This window comes from Mastigoproctus giganteus, chromosome 9, assembly GCF_048544385.1.
Source record: "Mastigoproctus giganteus isolate SK-2022 chromosome 9, ASM4854438v1, whole genome shotgun sequence".
NCBI classification, from domain to species: Eukaryota; Metazoa; Arthropoda; class Arachnida; order Uropygi; family Thelyphonidae; genus Mastigoproctus; species Mastigoproctus giganteus.
The window spans coordinates 203,387,528-203,413,160 of NC_143583.1; the positions used below are offsets into that span (position 1 = coordinate 203,387,528).

Here is a 25,633-nt window from a genome sequence, read left to right on the forward strand (position 1 = left end):
ATTGCCAGTACACAGGAATGATGCCAAGAACTGGGAAAGCAATATTAAATGAGGATAGGATTGTAGAAGGTCAGCAGCAAGAATAATGATTTATTATCTAAGTGTTGAAGCATTATGTAATATATTATGTTGGGACCAGCAGCACTGTTGTTTGAGGTAGATACAGCTTCTCAAAATTTTAAGTTGAGATGTTCCGGTTAAAGTTTTAATCTTCCGAAATGACAATTCATATGCAGTCAAGGCAGACAACTGTGAAAATACAATTCCTAGGGCATTTGCAATCTCTGCAGGAGTAGAAAGCTCTTGCCCATTCCAGTTGAAAAATGGAGAGGATAATGGGGGAAACTTGCACTCAGTTGCCTTATTTTTCTTCATATTATTCTTACATCAGTATTTTTATTACTGAGGATGCAAATCAAATCCAAGAGTCACTTTTAGTTTTTTTCTAATTTGGCAGGCCTCGGCTAAGTCCCTTGTAATTTATAAGATTGGTGGTGGTAGGGTGTTTGCAGAAAATTCCACACTTGGTTTTTCATTGTTTTGCAGTCTTACAATCCTCGTTCCACCAATAATTAATGTTTCTGTGGATGCTTTGACTGATTGTGGAATGACAGTAGATACAGCTGCTAGCATTTGTTCTGTAATGTGGTCAGTGACTATGTCAAATAGTATGAGATTTAATGATCTGATCATTGAAGAATACATGAGAAGTGTACTTTGCCCAATCTGCTTTGGAAAATTTCTATTTTAGGTAGTTTTCTGAGGTTAAGGAGTGGAATGTTTGAATTTTACATATTAATGCAGAGGTTCCCAAACTTTCTTGGTTCACGGCACCCTTGGTGTCCCAGTAATTTTTTCATGGCACCACTAGGCCAAAAGAAATACCTAACACAGTGGTTTTAGACCTTTTAATATATACCTATATAATATTTTTTTTCTTTATATAGAGGTACTAAATAAAGATCAATTACAGATCACCACAAAATTAAAAAGATACAATACAATGAATACCGTACACCTTTTTATAATGAAATAAATATACAAATTTAAAAAACAATAATAACTTTAAGTAACTTAAACCCAAATTACACGGCACCCCGGCTGAAAACCACTGAATTAAGGGATAATGATCACTATTCAGTGGGCTTGTCAAGAGTTGTCCATTTAATACTAGGAAAGAGGGACAGAGAGCAAATGGAGACATCTATTACAGGAGTTGTTCCTGTAGGACAGGAGTCGGCAACCTTTTTTGAGTGAAGAGCTTTTTTCACCTATTTAAAGAAAAAAGAATCCGAAGAAATGCACCTCAGCTCAAGCTGAGAGAAAGGGGTGAGTATTTAAGAAATGGAATAGAGTGGAAAGGTGTTTTATTAAAAAAAATATATATTTTGAAATATTATTTATTAATACTGAAAAAAACGTAACAAACATCCAATTAGGTATGAATTAATGTGACTTTTGCTGCTGAACTTCTTGGGCAAGTCTCTCAACGTCAGGCAAGTATGCCATAATTTTCATTTTTAAAAATGCTGAGAGACTCGCATTGTTCAGACATTTCCTTGATTTATTTTTAATATATTTCATGTTTGAAAATATTGCTCACCGAAATACATCAAACCAAAAACTGAGAGAAGTCTAAACACAAATATTTTCAAATTTATGTTCATGTCTGGTAAGCTACTCCATGCATTGAACACAATTTGGTCTTGCTTTTTTCAACTCATCTATTGCCATCCATTTGTGTAGAATTGCAAGGGCAGCCTTTTGCCTCTCCAAATCCTCAATTTCAGTTTTAAGGCATTTTAGTCTTGTACTCCACATGTCCTTGATTTTTAAGTCCTCTAACTCCATTTCAAATTGTGCTTCATCAATTTCAGGGAATAGAGAAAAATTTAACTAAGAAGTAGGTTTGGTTAAAAATGATGTCACCTTTTCCTTCCTAAAATCCTCAAATCTACAGCTAAATTGGGTATGCATTTTGACAATTGTCTGCTGAAAAAAAATGGCAAATTAATAGGATTGGGATTATTTTTGGTACCTTCTTGATATTTTTGTAACATTGGGGAATGTAATAATTTGCCACTTCCTATGCCTCCTTCGAAAATACATAATTTATGTTCAAACGAAAGCACTTCTTCCCAAAGCATAACTGCTGTGTTACCTTTTCCTTGTAATTTCTTATTTAACACATTTAAATGCGAAATCACATCTGCCATAAAATAGAATTTTTGTAACCAATTAGTCCCTTCTAGCTCTTAATATTCAGCATTCATATACTTCTGTCTTAAAAACAATTTCACTTCATTGAGGCAAACAGCAAATTGCGTCAACACTGCATCTCTAGGAAGCCATCTAACACTATTATGCATAAGAAGGTCAGTGTATTGACAATCGACTTCATCAATAAGTTCATGGAATTGTCGATGATATAGTGCCATTATTTTATTAACTATCTTTATGACCAAATCCATCACTGCTGTTATCATTTTTGGAAAGATTTGCGAGCAAAGTGCCTCTTGATGAATTATACAGTAAAAGGAAAAACACATCGTGTGTAATGTTTTTTCTAAATAAATTAATGAAACCTTTGTTCTCACCTCTCACACTTTGGGCTCCATTGGTCGCTATACAAATTATTTTGTTCATATTAATTCCCTCATTTTTGAAGCATTCAGTAATTGCAGTTTCTATATCCTCTCCACGCATTTGTCCTGTAAGTGGCAGTAAATCAAGCAATTCTTCTTGAGGTCCTTGAGAATTTATATACAGTCGAACTTGGTTATAACGAGCACGGAAATAACGAGATCATGGCTGTAATGAGCAAAAAGTCAATGATTTTAATTTACATGCATTCCCATACAATCACTCACCGTTATAATGAGCGTTACTACACGAATATACCGTACAAATTTTGGTAACTATGCAAACATTCTTAATTGCTTGGATAGTCAAAAAAACCCAATTCTTGGAATAGACAAAAATGAAAAGGCAAACTTATTTTTTATTACCACCTGCATCAGATTAGTGGCTGGTTTATGACCTTGTCCTTTCAGGGACAGGGGCTGTACAATAGTGAATGGCACTCTGATTGTCGCATTATCCTATTTACAGATTGTTGTGTACACTGAACCATAAATTTATTTCGGGACTTCTAAGAACTTTGTACGCAAATCACTTTACTGTCATTTTAAAGTAAAATCGGTTAGAAACAAACCCTTCCTTTGGAAACATGTCTACTAACACAAGTCATTGATTCACAAAAAAATTTTAATTATTTGCAAGTTAGAATGTGGTGCAAAAAATGTTGAAGTGTGTAAAAAGTTTTCTTTGCCCTCTTCAACAGTATTGACATTGTTGAAGAATAATGAAGAATAATTCATAAATATACTAATTGAAATCATGTTTATTATCAATTAGTATTGTTTTAATTATGGAGAAATAAATTGTGTTCAGTATTAAAGTTATAGTTTATACAAGCATATTAATACAAATAATATGTAGGTATACACTTATTTTTTCTCTCTCTAATATTTCTTTTGTTTTTTGAATCTATCTTTTTATTAAGTTATTGAGAATTTAAAAAAAATAGGAGGTAGATTTAATTCATCACTGATATAGTGAGTATTGATTATAACGAGGAAATTTTGTCGATCCCTTGATGCTCGTTATAACCAAGTTCAACAAAAGGACAACTTGTACAATATCACCAACATCCATGATTCATCACAGGCTATAGAAAATCCTAATGCTGACTTTATGTCCATAAACCGCTGACATCTCTTTGGTCCTCAATAAAGCTCTGTCCCTCCCAGTTTTTGCAGATATTGGCATTTCTTTAATTTTTGTAATTGTTTCTGTTTTGTTTTGAAAATTGCTGAAAAGATTTTCTGACATTTTAATAAACCATTCTTTTACGTATTCACCATCCATAAATGGTTTCCCCCGTGTTACAATTTCACATGCAACTACAAAACTAGCAGCATTTGTATTGTTTGATGATTTAATCCACTTTGGCAATGAATTCTTTTTAATGACATTTTCTGTTACAACTCATTTAAAGCCTTTTTTTTCTTGGCTCATCTGGATATGTTTTGTTGAATGTATCATATTTAGTCAAAATTTTATTGTTTGAAAGTTTTTTACTACATATTAAACACAATGGAAGTCCTGTAGAATTTGTTACAAATACATACAACTCAGTCCATTCCATCTTAAATTTCCAGTTTTCTTGTTCAATCTTTCTCTTTTGAATTGACATTTTAAAAATGATAGCAATTTTAATGTCATCTTATTTAATTTGTTTAATAATACCATTTAAAAAGTCGAGTGACTTATAATATAAATAATGTACCTATCATAAACACTACATACACGTGGATATTATTTTGTTCCTGTTTATATTCGCCACTGCCGCAACGATTAATCTTGCGCACCTTGCAGTATGTGTGCTCTGCTCGCGATGCACAGGCACACTAAACTGAGAAGTGTTTGCGGCTTGCGCTGAAACTAATCCTATATTCACATTGCTGCCTGTGCTGCTGCATGCCACACTTGTTGTATATGTCGGCTAAAAGTTAGAGCTGCAGTTACATGTTCAAAGAGCCGCAGGTTGCCTACCCTTGTATAGTGAGATGGATGTAGGTTGGTGAGGCAGTATTTAGTATGGTTAGATTTTGTCTGTCAATGAACATTTTGTGAGTCGTCATCTATTTGCACTGAGAGAACCCAACAATGGATGATGTCCACTGAAGTTGCCTAATAAACAAAAAGGAGTTGGCAACTGAAGAATTAACCCCAGAGGCTCAAATCTGGTGAGTATGGGCTTGGCACACCCAGGGTCCTGAGCTGGATATCATCATTCTTCTCTTTCTTGATGATTCCTTTTTACTCTCTCTCTCTCTCTCTCTCTCTCTCTCTCTGTATTAAAGAATTTTTTTTTTTTTTGGCTGGTTCAGCATAAGCCCCAGGCTTCCTTGCACCATATAGCTAATAATAATAAGATCTTTAAGTTCATGAATGGTACAAATACCAATCACTATACATGTAACAACAGCTTCAATGGCAGTTTGCAAGGGACTCATGAATCTAGGAGTATGGCTACCCTTCAGTGAGAATTATTTGTAACAGATCTATCTTGTAGAGAGTATAATTTTTTTTTTAGGGAGATAACTGCAGTGTTAAATATGTCTCTCGTAAGTAGATGCCAACTGTATTATGATATTATGTTTAATTATCTTGTAGATGTCATCAATTTTGCAGCAAAAGCTTCTGCAATTCCATTGGACAACATTGTTCATTGTTTGGATTGAAATGAAGAAGCCAATTCTTTTGTCTTTTTTTTTTGGAAGACTTCTTGAGGCAGTCAGTTTTCATTTTTATCAATTTTTGGAAAAATAGGTAGTCTGGAGATCCTCTGGATGGATCTCCAGAATGGTTGTGGTTTCTTCTTGACTGGAAATTTCAGTGATATCCATAAGAAAGGAGTCGGTGCAAATCAGTGTTTTCTATTTGGACAGTTCTTGCAGGAATTGTATGGGTGGCAAGTGGTATCGACACTGGTGTGTTGGTAGTCCTATCTGCAGTCTTGCTTTGAGGATTAAGTTACAGAAGAGTGCAACACTCGAGCCCAATGAGAAATGGAGACACTCGGCAAAACTAATGCATCAGTCTGAACTGATACTGAATGAAATCTTTGGGAGGCTTCAGCAATGTACGTCTTGGTATGTGTTGTAATTGTTTTCTTGCTTCCAAATATGAGACTTTCCTTTCTATTTTATATTTCCGGATTTTTTTCTTGTATTTCCACTGTTCACAATTTTTAGAGAAAGCAGGGTGATTGCGTTTACAACTGGGACAAAGCGAAGACTGGATATTACAGTACGTTTAGACATGCTGCTTTGATCCACAATTTGGACATACTGAGTTACCTCGACAGACTGTTTGAGAGTGTTCAAATTTCTGACACTTATAGAATCTTACTGGGTTTAGAATGTACAGACAAATGTGACAGTTCAAGCAGCCAGCTTTCACTGATGAAGGTAGGTTTGGTGAAGTGAATGTCAGTAGGAATAAGCTCTATCTTTCTTCGGCATAATTCTTTTTGCCTTCCGATCCCACAGTTCCTGGACAATTTCCTTATCTGAGATGTTTATCAAGTCCCACTCTTAAATTACACCTCTGGAAGTATTATGTGTGGCATGTGGGGGCACCTTAACTGGAACTCCACCAAATGAGGTGAGTTTGAGAAGAGACTCAAGGGTGTTTGTGGCTGATAGCCTCAACCAACAGGTCTCCAGATTTAAGTCTTTGCACCATTTTTGAGGAAGCATCTACAATTTAAAGACATTTCTGTATGAGAAAAGACAATAACTTGCCTATGGACTGGTTTATTAAAGAATGTAGAATCAGGAAACTTGGATTTTCTATTTGGGGAGCACCTCTCCTCAGTCTCTATCTGGTCAGTCATTATCAGGCTGATGAAAATCCACAGAACTTGGATTTGCAGTTTTAATCAGTGGAAAATTGTTGCGGTCCATATTCTGCTCCTTTTGCCCTGCTGGTTACCTTTACCACCTAGGTTTCCAGCCCCAACCACAGGAAAACAGAAGCAGTGCCACAAGGTGACCAAACAGCTGAGTTAGCATGTTAAAAAAAGAAACAAAAAGGTGGATTTCCCTTCTGGGCCATGATTACTTCTTGTAGTGTGAAATAGCTACTCTAATTTATAAATAAAGAAAAAAAGTTAGTTGTAACAAATTAGAACTTATTCACTTAAGGCCCTTTAGAGATAACACTTGGTACCCAGGGTGCAGCTCTACCAGCTATTCAGTGACAACGCATATATGACGAGGCTGGAGTATGTCCTGCATGTTGTGAATGTTATACTCCATTCCTAGTTGGTTGACAAGCTTAACAATGTCACTGGCAACTGCAGCTTCATTCTCTTCAAATCCACTAATGTTGTGATATGCCTCTAACCATTGTTTCTTCCAGCTACTGTTCATACAGTTTTTCCCTTCTCACAGGCTGCAAATGTTTCTAATACCATTCACAATGCTGATACCAATTCCTTATATGACTATTTATCTTTACCATCAGTCTCTTCAACCAGTTCCTTAAAAGGTGCATTGTGGATAGCAGAGGTTGAAATTTAAAATGACATTCTGATCCCCTGGTTCAGTGAAGTTGTGTTTGTTGGAAGGAACAGCTGAGTTAAACTTCTACAGGAAGTAATGATTGTAGGCTGTTCAAATTCTCAGAGTGATCAGGGGCATTGTTTAGCACCAAACACACTGGACTCCAGGTTATTTTTCTGCACTGTTGGACAAAAACTGGAGATGAACCATTGCTGGGAGATAATTCTTGTCAGCCAGGATTTTCTGTTCGACTTCTAGATGACAGGAAGGTGCTCCTTAGAATACTCTTTCATTGCTCAGGGTGTCATCAAGTGGTAAATAAACATAGGTTTCAGCTTAAAATCTCCTGAAGCATTACTGCCCAGCAAGAGTGTAAAGTGTCCTTGGAAGCTTTAAACCCTGACTTGTACCTCTCTTATCAGTGCATGAGAGTGTGACAGCATGTGCTTCCAATAAAAACTGTTTTCATCCATAATGATGATAAGCTGGGAAAAAGTAGTTACCAGCTTGATTGCCTTGAGCATGTCAGGGAATTCAAGTGCTGCTTGTTGGTCAGCACCCACTCCCTCACCACTCACTTTTATACTGTGCAGGTTGAGATGTTGAAGTTCAACTATGACTGGCACAAATGTTTCTCTTGTTGGTTCCTCAACTTGGTTCTTGGAGGTGATTAAAGATGCTCTGCTTTCTCATGATGAGCAGCTGACTTACAACTATATGGCACTCATTCTGATCTTTCACCCATATGATTAATGGTCATTCCATCCTCTACAACAAATTGCTCTTAGAATGTGTTGTCAGTTTTGTTGTAGTCAGTGCAGTGGTAAACTAGATAGAAGTTTTTATATTCTTGGAATTCTTTAGAATTGTTCAGATAATTGATGTCACTAGGCCTAAAGCATGACCAACATCCACCTGACACACCTGCTTCAAGGTACCTTAACACCTGTATTTTAATATTCAATGCAATATTCTTCCTTTGCATTTTTTGCAGCAGGTCCAAAACCACTTGTACACCTTTTGTCAGCAAAGAGTCAAAACTGTTTACCAGAACACAAAAGAAATGGCTGAAAGAGGCCACAGTATTTGCCTATAAGAGAGTGTACAATAGTGCTCACACTAATCAGGGGTCGGCAATCTTTTTGAGTAAAGAGCTTTCTTTGATCTAATTAAAAAAAAAAAAAAAAAAAAAAATCTGAAGGGCTGCACTTCAGCTCAAAGTGGGAGGAGGATGGGTGGGGGAGTTTAAGAAATGGAATAGAATGGGAAGGTGTTTTATTAAAAAATATATATTTTTTGAAATATTATTTATTAGTACTTTTTTTTTATTTTTTTTTTTAAGAAGAATATTTCAGAAACAAATAGCACTATAAAGGACAAGCATTGTTTCCTGCATAGTATCTCCAGAGGCAAGTTGCTGAATTATAGACAGATGGGTAGCACGAGTGGTTTCTAATAATCTGATCAGTCTTGTTTGGACATCAGAAATGGATACAACTCAGTTGTACTGGCTATCTGCAGTCTGCATTTATTTAATTAATAAATCAAAAAGACACCACTGTTGGTGGTGTTCATCCTATCTTGTTGACCAAGCTGACAAGTGTTTTTCACTTGAAGTTCAGCGATCACAGAAAATACCCTGATAGATTCTTTTTTGTATTACTGCACATCAGTGAAGAACTTTCGTGATTACTATATTCCTTTCATCTTGTACCGTACAGAGCTAGACATTTTTCAACTTCTAATAAATTTTTCATGTTGAACATATTAATCAATTTTAAGGCGCCTCCGTAGCCAGGTGGGCAGGAGCAGCAGTGCATAGCACATGCTTCTTGATTAGACCAGGATTCGAACCCATGACCACCAAATATGGAGGATGCGGAAAGGTCAGGGAATGACCATCGCATATCCTCGGAGCAATATAGCCTTAGTTGCTAATGCTCCTAAAAACCAAATAACAAACAATCAATTTTAAAAACAACAAAAAAATAAATAAATAATACAAATAAAAAGATGTAATCACAGCAAAAAAGTCAAAAATCAATTATTGGAATAAACTTCTGCCTAATGTTGTGGAAGTGGGTAGTTTGAATAAATTTAAGGAAGATTTGAATAAATTATTTGAAAGAATGGGAAAATGAAGTGTATTTTTTGGCTGGTGCTGTATAAGCTTTGCTTCCCTGCATCATGTTTCCAATACTAATACATTATCTTCTAGCTGTTTAATTTTATTTAAAATAGGAAATTCTATAGTTCTAATGAATGAAATATATGAATATAAATTTTTTCAGTCAAAAAAAAAAAAAAAAGGATGGTTTAAACTGCTCCAATAACATAAAATTTCTAATGCACAGTTTCACAAATATGCATCTCTTTAATTTTTAATGCTGTTCATGTTACTTAGAGTGCACTGACAAGTTTTTGTTGTTCAAATCTGGAAACAATTTTATGTGACTGGAACAATATTGAAGCATGGAACAGCAAACGTTGACTTGACTTTTTGTTTATTTATATATTTGTGGGTCAGCAAGCCAACCTTAATTTATTTGTAGTTGCAGAGTAAACTATGCACTTGGATAAGTGAATACTTTATTAAATTCTATTGATGTTTACTTGCTATGAGCAAATGCTCAAGGTACATTTTTAGGTATATGTTATATTGTAGTTCAACAAAAACTAAAGTATGATATGCAGTATTTAGTTCCAGCAACATGATGCAAGGAAGCAAAGCTTAGGATCAACAACCAAAAAAAAAAAATATATATATATATATATATCATTTCCCCATTACTTCTGATAATTTGTCTAAACTTGCCTTAAATTCATTCAAACAACCATATCCACAACATTATGTAAAAGTTTATTCCAACAAGTGATTACTCTTTCACTGAATGCAAATTTCTGCACATCAATTTTGAAACCATTTTTTTCCGATGTAAATTTATGTCCCTTTGTGTGTTTCATTTAAGAAATGATAAAGATATACCATTTAATTAATCACTTAATCCTTTAATTCACTTAATTGTATAATCCTTTTAAAACCTTATACACTTCAGTTTGGTTACCACAGATGTCTAGTTTATAGAACCCAAGTCTTGGTTAAGAATATCATTCGTGTTCCAAACAAATCTTGTACAGAACTATGTCCTTCCTAACACGAGTTTCCAAACCTGTATACAGTATTTGAGGCATAGCCTAACTAGTGCTTTATATAATGGGATAAACACCTTTTTATCCCTCAAGTTCCTGTATATCACTTGCAGAACACCATGGGCTGTTTTGGCAGCTTCTTCACTGTTCAGAAATTTTTATGTCAGACTGTATGATTAACCCTGTATCTTTTTTCATATTTCACTACCTTCAGTTTCATAATACCCAAATAACAAGGTATTTGGGACTTATTCCTGTTAAATTTCAGTTGCCATTTTGCAACCCATCTGCTTAGTTCAACTAGATTCTCTTGAAGTAGCATGGCCTGATTACTGTCATTAACCACTGTTACCCACATCTGCATTATCAGGAAACTCAAATATCAAATTTGAAATACTTATATACCAGTATCATTAATAAATATTAACAAGTTGGTTAACAAACAAATGCATTGCATTTAAGGCACATTAATTTTAATTTCTTAAATTAACTGAATTTTTCTGTGATTGATAGAAGCAAAAAGTAAATAACTAATTAACTTGTTACTAACTAATTAACTAAAAATATATGAAAGTAATTTTTTTCACTTTGTAATATTCACTCCATGTTTCCTGTCAAAAAATAATCAATTAGTGTGATGCAAGAAAGCTAGCTTATAAAGTATCAGCCAAAAAAAAAAAAAACTTCCCACATCATCTGCCCATCCCCATCCAATAATTTATCTAGTTCTTCCTTGAATTTATTTAAACCACCCACTTCCACAATAACAGATAGAAGTTTGTTCCAGCAATTAACCACCCTGAAGCAATGAACCAACTGGCTGAAGGCAAACCTCTGCACATCTATCCTTCCTCAATTTAATTTATGACCCATCCATGTTGTGTAGTCTGAGCAAGAGGAAGAATGCCATAAGCATTGAGTTTTCTCAATCCATTCAAAGCCTTAAACACCTCAAAGCAGATCATCTGGCAGGTGTCTATCTCCAGATGCTGCAATTTGCAGAACTGAGGCCTTTCTTGATAAAACCATCCTTTCGTTCCCCTCACCAATCTTGTTGTACTCTTCAGCATCCATTCTAGTAGACATACATCCTTTCTAAAATAAAGCCTCCAGATCTGTATGCAGTATTCAAGATGCACCCTAACTATTGCCATGTACACTGGAATAATCACCTTGTTTCTGCTAGAAAAGTTCCTGTATGTTACTGACAAAATTCCATAAGCTGTACTGACAGCCTGTCTGCATTACTCAGAGAACTTCATATCTGACTGCACAATTAACTCCAGATCTTTTTTTTTTTTGATTTCTCACTAGAGATATAGTGTAGTACCACACAGTTGGTATGTTAATCTAGGCTTACTGCTACCCATATACAGTACCTTGTATTTGTCAACATTAAACTTCAACTTCCATTTCTCAGCCCATCTGCCAAATTTTTCTACATTTTGTTGCAGTAGCATATCTTGATTACTGTTATTAACTACTCTGCCAACCTCTGTATCATATGCAAACTTAGACATTAAGCCTGATATACCTTCATCAATATTATTAGTAAATAAAGAAAACAACAATGGACCCAGCACTGAACCCTGGGGGACTCCACTAATAACATCTGTGTCCATTGATAATCACTCTGTCTTCTCCCACTCAACCATCCTTTTATCCATAGCAGTAACTTGCCCTTAATGCCACAGTGCTTCAACCTATACAGCAGCCTTATGAAGAACAGTATCAAAAGCTTTCCTGCAATCCAACTGTATAATATCAAAATTATTTTTTTCATCCAGTTCCTTTGTTATTACATCACTGTATCCAATCAGATTGTTCAGAAAATATTTCCCTTTAACAAATCCATGCTGTGACTGCAGTATAATTACATTTTTGTATAGATGATCTTGCATTACTTCTTTAACCAGTGACTCCATTATTTTTCCTAGAACAGAAGTTAAACTAACAGGTCTGTAATTATTCATATCACCTTCATAATTATGGCTAAGGGTTTGCTTACCTCCTTTGCTGCCTCCCTTAATATAATTGGATATATCCCATACACCTCAGGTGTCTTTTTTTATGTTTAGCATCAATAATTTCTCTTTCACTTTTCTCTCAGTTATCACAAAATCATTTAGCTCCTTGTAAGGATTTGATAGACTTCTATTCTCTCCATGTTTTATAATAATTTATAACCAACAGTGCTTGAAATGCAACATGAATTTCAGGCTTTATGTTTTAGTAAATTAAACATTGAAATGTGAATTTTATTGTTTAATTTATTAAATAAATCATATATGTTGTCTATGCTTTCATAATGCAGTTTACTTATTTCTTCCTCAAATTTTAATAACATTTAAAATATAACACTTATTTCAAGTTTCTGCTGTGAATAATAATATAAGCAAATAGTAATATAATTAATGATTATTAAATAGTTAATGATTTATATCAAAACAATAAGCAAAAGAAATTACTTGTGTACAAACTGAGAAAACATTTCATTTCTGTGCACCTGACATATTGCACATTCTTTTTTCAAATCAATCAATGGCAACAATCATAATATTTAGTGTTTCAGCTACATTAAATGGCATAAAGGATAGCCTATTTAATATGTTTGAAAAAAAAAAAAAAAAATAGTAATTTCTGGATTTCTCAATTTCATGAAATTTGGAATGAGCTCAAAAAACTTTTCTAAAAGAGCAAAATATAAAATTTCGCAAAAATCCATCAACTGAGTGAGTTATTACGTGTGGATGGACAGACATTAAAGGCAAAATGCACAGTATGCATATATGCTTATGAACCTAAAGACAATAAAAGGATCAATACCAATCATTGATCACATTAGGCTTTGTCTTCTACCATTTAACTATTCCTTTATCCTTAATACTAACTTACCCTTAATGCCACATTGCTCCAATTTATACAACGATTGGAGTATAAATTGCTCCAATTTATACAACAATTTATACTTGTGGTAAAGTATCAAAGGCATTAGTGAAATTTAAGTACTGTATGATGTAAAAATCAACCTTTGGATCCAGTTCCTTTATCATTAATTTGTTCAGCAACAGCTTATTATCTCAATACTCACCTCAAAATCTGTGATTAAAATTTGAAATTCATAAGAAATGGAAGTAAAAAGAATTTAAACTATATAAAAGCTATATTTATAAGGAAGAAAACTGCACAACTTTTCCTAGGTTGTCTTCTATAAAAGAAAATCTAGAACAGAATATTAAGAACCAAGAGTCCGAACACAAGACTTTCGATATTGTCATCATCAGTTGGTTTGTGTGCTAAAAGTAGAAGATAGCCGATTTATAGTAATTTTAACTCCCAGGATGGATTACTGTTTTACATATAGGAAACTTGACACGTGCCATATTCGTGAAAGATTTGTCAGTAGTTTGGCATTTAAAACCTCATATGAAGTGTTCTGTCGAAACCACTATCGCTAAGACTTTATATTGGAGTAATTTGTAATTATAATTCAACCTGATTAAAGTTATTGTAAAACCTATTAATGGGTTTTGATTGAGAGATTGTGCATGCTGGCTAAGCATGCACAATGCAGTTCCTTTATAACAACCTCACAGCAGCTAATAAGACTCATGAAACATGATCTACCCTTTTTAACAAACCCAGACCGTAATTGTCTTAAGGCACCACTTCTATCAAGATCATTTTGCATTACTTCTTTATTGATTCTATTATTTTTCTTGGTGTAGAGGTTAAACTCACAGGCGAGTAGTTACCCACTCCAAATACTACAAAATAAATACATTTTTGATTTAAGGGAATGACACTATAGCTGAACTGAAATGAGGGTAGCAGTTTGTTATAGGCCTAATGACTATACAATGAACAATTATACAAAGAAATAGTGGGCCAGTAAATCAGAGTGTCTAATAATGGAGGATTTTAACTTTGAAGATATTGACTGAACTTGTGAGTTCAGTCAATATCTGTTCACTTGCATATTAGCAAGGCTTTTGTGGATTTATTGGATGAGTGTTTTCTACAGCAGCATATTAGAGAGGCAACCAGAGAGAGAGTAACACTCTTGATTTGATTATCAGCAGTGATTATTCATACATTAAGAATTTACAGATAAAGGAGCCACTATGTGGAAGTGATCACAGTGTACTTATGTGGGATTTACTTAAAGATATAACTACCTCAGGGGTAAAGGGAAGGGTTTTTGCTTTCATGAAGGTGACTACAGTGGTCTCAGAGTTTTTTTTAAATTCTACACAGTGGAACCAACTGATAATGTTACTACAACAGAAAATTCTAAATGGGAATTTGTTGTTGCATTCAAGGAAGTAATCTTGGGAGCTACTTTTTGTTCCAAATAAGAAATACTGTTCTATGTTCAGGCCCAAATGGATGTCACATAAACTAACGGGACCCGTGGCAGAGAAGAAAAATGCATGGGAAGCATATAAATTATCAGGTGACAGAGAAACCTACGGTAGATATAAGCTAGTCTGTAATCAAATCACAAAAGAGGTTAGGCGAGCAAAGTCAGATTATGAGAAATCTTTGGCAAAGTATGCAAAGAAAAACACCAAAGACTTCTTTACTCATAAGGAAGGGGATAGGAATCAGATTGGTCCACTTGATATCAATGGTTTGACTGTAATGATCATTCTCAGATAGCTGCCAAACTAAATGAGTATTTTGCATCAACACTCACACGAGGAATTATTCAAGGAGGAGAAGGCCAGATTTTATCAAACTCTAACAGGGAGTTAAATGAATTTGAAATAACTGAGAGCAAAATGGAGGAACAATTGTTGAAGTTAAACATAAGAAAGGCATCTGGGGTGTATGGGATCTATCCAGTTATATTAAAGGAGGCGGCAAAGGAAGTTTGTTTGTTTGTTATTTGGTTTTTAGGATCATTAGCAACTAAGGCCATATTGCTCCAGGAATATGCGGTGTTCATTCCCTGACCTTTCCACATCCTCCATTTCGGTGGTCATGGGCTCAAACTCCAGTCTAATCAAGAAGCGTGTGCTATGCACTGCTGCTCCTGCCCACCTCGCTATGGAGGCGCCAGCAAAGGAAGTAAGCACACCCTTAGCTATAATTATGAGGGCATCCTTGGACTCAGAGGAAGTCCCCACGGACTGCAGATGTGTAAATGTATCTCCAATTCACAAAGGGTAACATGAGTAATTACAGACCTATTAGTTTGATTTCTGTTCCAGAGAAAATAATGGAGTCACTGGTTAAAGAAGCATTGCATTATCATCTAGACAAGACTGCAATAATAATTCAGACACAGCATGGGTTTGTTAAGGGAAAGTCTTGTCTGACAAATTTGATTGGATACTGTGACATGGATACAAAGGAACTGGATGCAAAAAATAATTTTGATATCATATACTTGGATTTCAGTAAAGCTTTTTATATTGTTGCATATGGAAGACTATTGTACAAATTGGAGCAGTATGGCATTAAAGGCAAATTGCTACAATGGATAAAAGGATGGTTGAGTGGGGGAAGACAGACTGGTAATCAATGGACACTGCTCTTCGTGAGCTAATGTTATTAGCAATGTCCCCCATGGTTCGGTGTTGGGCCCATTGTTGTTTTGTATATCAATGATATTGATGAAGGTATATAAGCATAATGTCAAAATTTGCAGATTATACGAAGGTTGGCAGGGTTGTTAATAACAGTAATGACAGTATGCTGCTGCAAAAGGATCTGGAAAAGTTGGGCAAATAGGCTGAGAAGTAGCAACTGAAGTTTAACATTGACAAATGCAAAGTACTGCATATGGGTAGCAGTAACCCTAGAAAAAATGTACCAATGGGTGGTGTTACAGTCAGGGTAGTGAAAAATGAAAAAGACCTGGGGGTAATTGTGTAGTCAGATATGAAGTTTTCTGAACAGGCTGCCAGAGCACCTCATCGGGTCTTGTCAACAATATACCGGAATTTTGCTAGCAGGAATAAGGAGGTGATTATCCTCTTGTATAAGGCAATGGTCAAGCCACACCTTGAGTACTGCGTACAGGTCTGGAAGGTCTCATTTTAGGAAGGATGTAGAGTTACTAGAATACATGCAGAGAAGGGGAACAAGACTGGCGAGGTGAATAAAGAGATGTTCTTACGAAGAAAGGCTCAAGTTTTGCAAATTGCAGCATCTAGAGACTAGGCACCTGCGAGGTGATCTCATTGAGGTGTATAAGGCCTTGAATGGATTGAGCAGGCTCAATGCTGATGGGATTCTTCCTCTTGCTCAGATTATAAACCTGAGGGGGCATAAACTGAATTGAGAAAGACAGTTGTCGAATAGATGTGTGGAAATTTGCCTTTAGCCAGCAGGTATTGATTACTGGAATAAACTTCCATCTGTTATTGTGAAAGTTGATAGCTTAAATGAATTCAGTGAAAAAGTGGATAAATGTTTGGAGCAAATGGAAAGTGTTTTTTTTTTTTTTTTTTTTTTTGGCTGATGCTCTAGCTTGCTTTCTTGCATCATATGCTAATTCTTCTACTAATGCTAATTGTTCAGTAAAGCTTTTTGCAGCTGGACTAGTGGGTTATTCTCAAGTAAAAGCCATACACATCAGCTGTATATTCCAATCTAGTGGGTCACTACGGATCAAACCCGGAATTCTCTGGGCAGTACCTCAAATCTGCCATTGTGTGTCTGCATTGAGGCAACTCTGCAAAGAACAATACATATTGTGTAGGTTCTGTTATTTACTACATTACGTTGTGTTTTATATCAAGCCACTTGGCAACCAGAAAGCTGTGATCACTTGGATGGCAGTTTCCTGGCACTCATTCTTGGCACATGAAATTTTCTGGCCCTCATCCTTGGGCCATCTATTGTAGCACTTCGATCTAGTCTGCCTTCAGTCCATTAAATGAAATGAAAGGAATAATAATCCTGTTTGAAAGAAATTAAGTGGACACAAAGGTGAAAGTGAGTTAGGGGATGAAATGGTAGATCTCCCACCAGTAATAACTGAAATGAAAAAAGGATACAGTACCAGTTGGGGAGCACTGAAGGAAAAAAGTAGGGAAAGAAATGGAAAGCATTCTTTATGTGGAGATGCTGCCCCAACTATCCATTTGAGTAGATGGAGTAGTTGACCAGGAAATGAGGAAGTAGGGAGGGTACAGAGGCTGCAGAGGGAAGGAGGGGAGATGATCTCCAGAGAAGGGGGAGTAGAAGGCTTCTAAAAGTTTTTGAATATGAAACATTGGGGAAAAGTGAGAGGCAGAGCAATATTTGGAAAAATATTGGTGGGGATAAGCAGTGGACTTCCCTCAAAGATCCTGTTTTGTTTTGCCAATGTTCACTTAATTAGATGGAGGGAACAGCAGGAGATAGGAAAAGGTGGGAAAGAGGCTGTCCTATATACCATATTCAAGTATATGGGGGATAGCATCAATGCATTTTATGCTGCATGTCTTTGCATTTTATGCAACATTTGATGTTAAGGATGCAAGACTCCCCCCCCCTTTCACCATAAGATTTTGTCAGCAAGAAAAGAATCTCCATTTCTTTGTGACATCACATCACATAACATACAAATCCAAACAAAACTTGTGCAGACTGCTGGGTACTTGACACTGGGAGTGGCAGGATGGTGATTTTCCTGTGGTTCCAGTTTATGCTGCAGCCCCTTTGCTATACTGAATAGTTCAAACTTTTGAAGTCTCTTTTTTAACTAATACTATTTAGTATTAGTTAAAGATATTTAGTAATGTTCTAATACTAAATATCTTGGGATTGTGAAATTAAATGCATGGTTCTCACAAATCTGTGAAAAGCCATGTTGTTCCTCTATCCTATGTTACTTCTCTGGGTATCTTGTGTGTTTTTCTCAGTTCAGGACCCAGTTTACTTACAATTCCCAAATCCCCTGAGGTGGAAGAGTCTCCACAGTTCTAAACATTTGTTTAGAACAGTGTTTCTCAACCTTTTTGTTGCTGCAGCACACTTTTAAAGATTCTAAAAATTTGCAACACACTACAATCACCACTATATTCATATATTCACAAACGGGAAGTTATTTCTGTTGGGTATATTTAATAACACATTATTATTATTTGTGTAGTATATGTGACCAGATCTAGTACTAGGAATAAAAATATGACATCACACTGACTGCCAAAAGGCACTCAAGATTAGCACAGCATAAATAAACGAATTTTTTGTTTGAATTAATTTTTATTATAAAACTTGCAAATTAAAAAAATTTTTTTTTTTTTTTTAATTTGCATTTACTGCAACACACAGGTTGAGAAAAACTGGCTTAAAATGTTGTATACTTAATGTTTAGTTTCCCTCTGATGTATATATTTGATTTTAAATAAATAAATTTGCGTCGACTTCTGTTCCCTACAAATAGAAATATCTGCAGTATGCTTGGCTACAGTTCTGATATGTTTTCTGTCATCAAGTGGCAACAGAGAGAGAGGCTTTGGATCTATTCCACTCGCAAATAAAGAGCATTCACATGTATATCCTTTTTCACAGGTAGAACAGTTTCTGTTCCAATGTAAACCTCTTCCAGTTTAATCCTTTAATTTCTTCCAGTTTATAGCAGTTTTTTAAATTAGACTGGTAACTCTTACACCATTGCAGTTTTGAATTTCCAATCCAAGTAAACTCAATTTGTGTTACTATGGTATAGTTGTGTTTTTTAGAATATTTCTGGATGGAACCAACCTCCAAATACAGAGTCATTATAAAGTCCTTGCACAGTTTTAAATTTTCATAACCTCCATTCTATACACGATAAAAATCAATTTGTAAAAAATATTAGAAATGTAATTTAGTGAAGTTTAGTATGTACTAAGAGTGATTCATTTATTTTATTGTAGTTTAGCAAAAATTTTATTATTTATTTTTTATTTATTTTTTTTTTTTTTTGCAGAATTAGGCTTGACCAAATGGCTTCAATAGAAGAGAAAGTAAATTGCGTGCTGTGGTTGGCCAAGTCTGTAATCACAGCACAAAAAAGAATTAGAAGCCATTACAACAAAGATGCACCACAGGAATTCCATAACTAACTGGATGAAAAAGTTTAAAGAAACAGGTTCCGTCAATGATAAACCACAATCTGGAAGGCCAAGGATGGGTTGTTAATAGTGAGAGTTATTTGGAAATGCTGCAGAATTACTTTATTCCTGAACTAACACATTTAGGACTTATAGGTGATACAGTGTTTCAGCAAGATGGTGAACCTTGTCACTTTACTCTGTGTTAAGCAGTTTCTGAATGAAAATTTCCTAATAGATGGATTGGAAGAGGTAGACCGATATCTTGGCCATCACGTTCACCAGATTTGAGCCCACTGGATTTTTTTTTCTATGGGAACATGTTAAGGCTATTGTGTATTCGACAAAACTTCACTCTTTAGACAATCTTCGGACTAGGATAACTAACGTGATTCAGGGTATTACTGAAAATCAACTGCAAAACGTATTTGTAGAACTTCAGAATCGTATCTCAGTTTGTATACGTAATGACAGTGGACATGTTGAGAATTAATAATCCCAAGAATAAATGTATGCAAAACTGTAATAAATTCTTTCCCTTATCCTTTTTACAGATTGATTTTATCATGTATAGAATGGAAGTTATGAAAATTTAAAACTGTACAAGGACTTTATAATGACCCTGTAGAACAACTCACTTATTGGCACATGAACTAAGAGATTAAGTAAATTTTGTTCCCATGTTTTGCAAATTAAAGTTTGCAGCTAGTAACCAGTACAAAATACTTATCCTATTAATTAGAAAACTATTACAGAAACTAAACTTTCAACAAACAATTTGCTTTTCATACTTCACGCAACCACCACTTTGCTTATTGGAGGCTTGAAGTGGTGAAACCCATGTTTAGTCTCTAGAGAAAAGTTTCCGGCATCCCCCCCCCCATACTTCTCCTTCAACCCATGCACGGTACTAAGTACTATAGGTTTTGATACCTTTCGTGTTTGGGGTTTTCATAAAAAAAAAAAAAAAAAAACCAAACACATTTGCAACTATATGCATCATAAGTTGAATACTTCTGTAATAGACAATTCTTTTATGGCAACCTGAATTGATTTTTTTTCTCTACAGATTACTGGATCTAACAGTGCTACTTTAGCAAAAAATCACGAGCAGATAAAACTGGACACTCACAAATCATCAAATAATTTATGTTGATGAAACTGCACGATTTAGTCTCAAACTAACATCATCAATACATGCAAAGATCTAATCTATTCACCAATTTTTTTTTCTTGCATGTGTCAAATATATCTTGGTACATTCAATGTTGCAACTAATCAGATTTTGCAAATGTTAATATATACATGTCTTGTGTGTGTGTGTGTGTGTGTGTGTGTGTGTGTGTGTGTGTGTGTGTGTGTGTGTGTGTGTGTGTGTGTGTGTGTGAGAGAGTGCGAGATTGTTTCAAGTCTGCTCACGTAACAATTTATTGGATCGCAAACGGTGGAACACTCATGGAAAGAAACAACAAAGTACTTCCAGTGAAAGCCTCAGTGTTTGTGCCTTGAGGTTGAACTTAAAGAATCAAAACCTATAAGAATTCAACATAAACTTAATCACACTGAATTCTTATAGGTTTTAATTTTCAAGAAATAGATAAAAACAGTTGTTACAGAAAAAATGCAGAGGAAATAAATGATAAAAAGGAAAAAGGAAATGCAGCCAGTTGACATGGGTGGATAGTGCAGTGTTGAGTCAGTTTGGTGTGACGTAAGCACTAGGAAAGCAAAATTGAGAGTAGGAGTGTGTTATAGGCCTAATGACTCTGATGAGTATAATGAACAATTGTACAGAGAAATAAAGTGAGCCAGTAAATCAGATTGTCTTATAATGGGGGATTTTAATTTCCCAGGTATCGATTGGAACTTGTTAATCCACTAAATAGATGTCAGATGAACTAATGAGATATGTGGCAGAGAAGAAAAATGCATGGAATACATATAAATTAACAAGTGACACAGAAGCCTATGGTAGATATAAGCTGGTCTGTAATCATGTCACAAAGGAGGTTAGCCAGTCAAAAGCAGATTACGAGAAATCTTTGGCAAAGGATGCAAAGAAAAACAGCAGAGTTATGTAAAGTTATGTATGCTTATGTAAATTCTAGAAGAAAGGGGATGAATCAGATTGGTCCATTGATATCAATGATTCAACTGTTAATGTTCCTGCTCAGGTAGTTAAACTGAATGAGTATTTTGCATCAACATTTACACGAGGAGTTATTCGGGGAGGGAAATGCCAGATGTGCATTAAAATCTGGCAGTGAGCTAAATGATTTTGTAATAACTGAGAGTAAAGTGGAGCAGAAATTGTTGAAAATAAACATAAGAAAGCACCTGGGGTGAATGGGATCTATCCAGTTATATTAAAGGAGGCAGCAAAGGAAATAAGCAAAACCTTATGAGAGTTTCCTTGGACTTAGGGGAGGTACCCACGGACTGGAGATGTACAAATGTGAACCCAATTCACAAAGGACGATCAAAGGGTGACAAGTAATTACAGCCCTGTTAACTTCTGTTCTGGGGAAATTAATAGAGGCACTGGTTAAAGAAGCACTGCAGGATCATCTGGAAGGCCAAGTTATAGTTTGGACACAGCATGGGTTTGTTAAGGGGAAGTCTTGTCTGACCAATTTGATTGGATACTATTATGTGGTCACAAAGGAACTGGATGCAAAGAATAATTTTGATATCATATACTTGGGTCTTAGATAGTATAAACCAGAGCTATGATGCTTCAACTATTAGTTGAAGCCAACTATATCACCTTTCGAGGCAAAGTATACAAACAAATGTTTGGTTTCCCAATGGGATTAAGTCAAAGTAGTTTGATATCGGAGGTCTATCTCTCAACGATTGAGCATATACATTTGACGCCTTTTCTACCCCATATCACATACTATGGGAGGTATTTAAACGATGTTCTCATTATTACTAATAGTAGCACTATCCAAGACATTTTACCAGTGCTTTTTTTGTGACGGTACGGCGTACCGGCACCTTTATTAACAGTGATGTGTGACATTTGGATGCAAATGCACTTTGAAATTTATAATATTCTGTAAATTTTTTCACACGTTTACCTACTATTCAAATAAGCTTAAAATGATTTAACTAAATTTGCAATTTTTACTGTCTATTGTTAAGATATTTTCTATATAAAACTGTATAACCATTTTTATAATTCTAAATTACTCAGTTGGACCTCTGTTTAATTATTTTGAATTCCCCTTGGAAGTTACATTTAAAATAGTTTCGATTGAGAGAAGAAAATTTTCATCTAACGAACGGATTAGGAGAGAATTAACTTGGTGCGGCCTGTTCGCATTTCTGACCTTCGGGCAATTAGTGCTGCTGCGCAAATTAAGAGAGCTAAAGTGTTTAGTATTGTATAACTTAGCGGTACCTGGTAAAACCTATCCGACCACCCGTCCCACATACGGAGAAGTCGCACTGGTCAAGAGTGAGCAGATCAAGGGGTATTCCCAATGGGCTCTGGCCCACCTTCTGCTGCAGTGGTGTCCAACCTTTTCCAGTACCGGGTCCATATTCAAAAAAATTCAAAGTTTCTTTAGTGTGTTGCATTTTCAATATCTTATTGCATGTAAAAGTAAAATTGAAAATATTAAAAAAATTAATTAAGTACAATACACAATTACATTTACTGAACAAAACATTTAATGAGAAAAAATTTTTAATAATAAAATTTAAAATGCTGTTTTAGTTCACTTTCCTCACGGGGTCGTAGGTTGGACACCTCTGTGAATGAACTGTAAGCGCCCCGTTTGAGAATTAGAAAAGTGATTTTCTTTTACCCCATAAATAATCATCCGTTATTTCACGGAAGTGCATTATCCACATTTTTTTGAAAATTTTCCCTATCTCTGTTTACACTTTACTTTACCTGAATATCCGAATGATACCGATATTTTGAACAGTTTCAAAAAAGGAAAAGAAAAAAATTTAAAAACTAGTGACAATACCGATGACAAGAGAAGGAAAACGAAGACAACTAAGGTATTAAACCTTTTTTTTTTTTTTTTTTTTTTGTTAGTGCATCGGCTTCTGTGGCCATAATGCACCTCCCAAAGTTTTTGCATTTACTCTGATCCAAGCCCAAGGAGGGATTCGAACTTGTGACCTTTGGGTTGCAAGGCAGGCATTTTACCCATCTGGCTAGCCCGGTCGGCATTAAACCTTCTAAACATGAAATGTTGGCATTTGGTGAAAATGAAGTTGGAAAATTGTCAATTAGAGTTAAATGCAATTCGTGGATACCTAATTGATAAGAAGGTTTCTGAAGAATTGAAGCATTTGATGAATGCTCTGAGTTCGTACTCAGAGCATTCATCAAATGCTACCAATTTCACCGAGTGAATGTGAACAAGGATTTTCAGAAATAAATCTGATCACCAAACAGCGCTTCGTTGATAATAAAAACAGTTTCTTCACTACTGTTTCTTAAAATTGTGGGCCATCTGCTGACGTGCTGCGATCCAGCAAAATATGTCGACTCGTGGCTGCTTTGGAAAAGTCATTCAGCAACCGGTACAAAGAGCAGAAAAAGAAGTCAGCATAGGGTGTCGGATGAGAATTTAATAAAAATTTGGAATATTCTACAAAAACTTTATTATGAAATTATTTCTACTTATTTTACTCACATTTTACTTATTTTTTTATATACTTGAATAATTAATTTATGCTTAATAAACTGTGTTAATATACTTAATTTCTTGTTCTTATTCTAAAAAAAAAACTACTAAAGTAACAATATTGGGGGGGGGGGGATTAGAGTACTTTTCATATCCTTTTAATTTTCAATTTTTCCTGATAGCAAAGAATGAGTACCGGCACCTATTTTTTTTACAAAAAAGCACTGCATTTTACATTAATTTAATAATATTCATTCCAAACTCAATTTTGCATTGGAAAGGGAAAATACAGATACTAAGTCATTAAATTTCACGCTTACTCAGGACTCAAATAAAATCCAATTTAACATCTATCGTAAACCAACGCACACCAGTATGCTTCTGCATTATAACAGCTATGACCCATTCACCTACAAAAGGTATATTATCTTTAATCAATTTCTTAATGCCTATAAATATTCAACAACGGAATCTGCTTTAGACTCAGACATACAGATATTAACCAGCAAATTCTTAAACAGGGGTTATTCCCTTGCGACTATATACTGAATTAGGGTACAAGCTAAGGATAGGAGACAAAAAAAAACTGTCAACCAACAATAGTAGCATGAAAAAAATACTTTATTTCTGTTCCATACATTGAACAGTGGCACCAACAGCTTAACACATTTTTTAAAGATACCCAATTTAAGATTGTGACCAGACCAATACAGAAATTACATGCTATACTGAACAATTACTCAGTTCTTTCCTCTTTCACAACACAAATAAATGACCTAGTATACATTTCTTGCAGTGATTAGTCTTACCAAGGTTCCACGTGGTTTCCTCTGAATTTTCGCATTAAACAGCATGCATCCTCTGTTCGTGCTTCTCGTTCGGCAGCATCAGAATTAGCCTTTCGTGCCGTTAATGAAAAACATACATTTTTTTCAATGAGGCCAAAATACTTGAATTCAATGAAATTATACAAAACTATTAATTTCAGAAACCATGTAATTTAATTTCAGAAAATTAAATTACAATGGGAATTCTATTAACGTTTGCCGACCATATCTAATCTCCAATTTCTGGTCTTTTACGCACATGTGCAAAGACTAATAATCTCTATTTAAGATGCATGCTCACACATACGTAGTAATTTCATTCCTGTAATCACGAAATACAGTCGAAATGCATTGTCAGCTTCAGGAAGTAAAATTGTTTTTCATATTTATGTTAAAAACTTTTTGTAAATAATTTTTAATTATTTTTTTAATTGTGTTCAATTAATTTTTAATTGTTTTCAATTTATTTTAATTATTTTGAATTAATGTTTTACCAATTTTAATTTTTGGAGAGTGTTATACAGAAGTATTATATGCATCATACTGAGGTAAACTTCTCTTATTCTTTTACAAATAGGAAGGCTTTTGATACTGTTGCACATGGAAGACTGCTCTACAAATTGGAGCAGTGTAGCATTAAGGGCAAGTTGCTGCTATGGATAAAGGAACGGTTGAGTGGGATAAGTCAGAGTGATAATCAATGGACACTGCTCTTCGTGGACTAATGTTATTAGTGGAGTCCCCCAGGGTTCAGTGTTGGGTCCATTGTTGTTTTTTGTATTTATTAATGATATTGACGAAGGTATATCAGGCTTAATGTCTAAGTTTGCAGA

At 35.0% G+C, this 25,633-nt stretch overlaps 1 protein-coding gene across 2 annotated transcripts in view; it reads right to left on the minus strand.

Moving 5' to 3' along the window:
• Positions 1–25,633, minus strand: part of LOC150081042 (phosphatase and actin regulator 2-like) — a 286,501-nt gene that overhangs the window by 248,485 nt on the left and 12,383 nt on the right. Inside the window, exon 1 of one of the 2 annotated variants that reach the window (XM_090381995.1) lies at positions 12,295–12,374. The exons of the other annotated variant lie outside the window; for it this stretch is intronic. The gene's annotated coding sequence lies outside the window, so the exon portion shown is untranslated. Of the gene's footprint in view, positions 1–12,294; positions 12,375–25,633 lie in introns of those variants that run through there. 2 annotated transcript variants of the gene reach the window in all.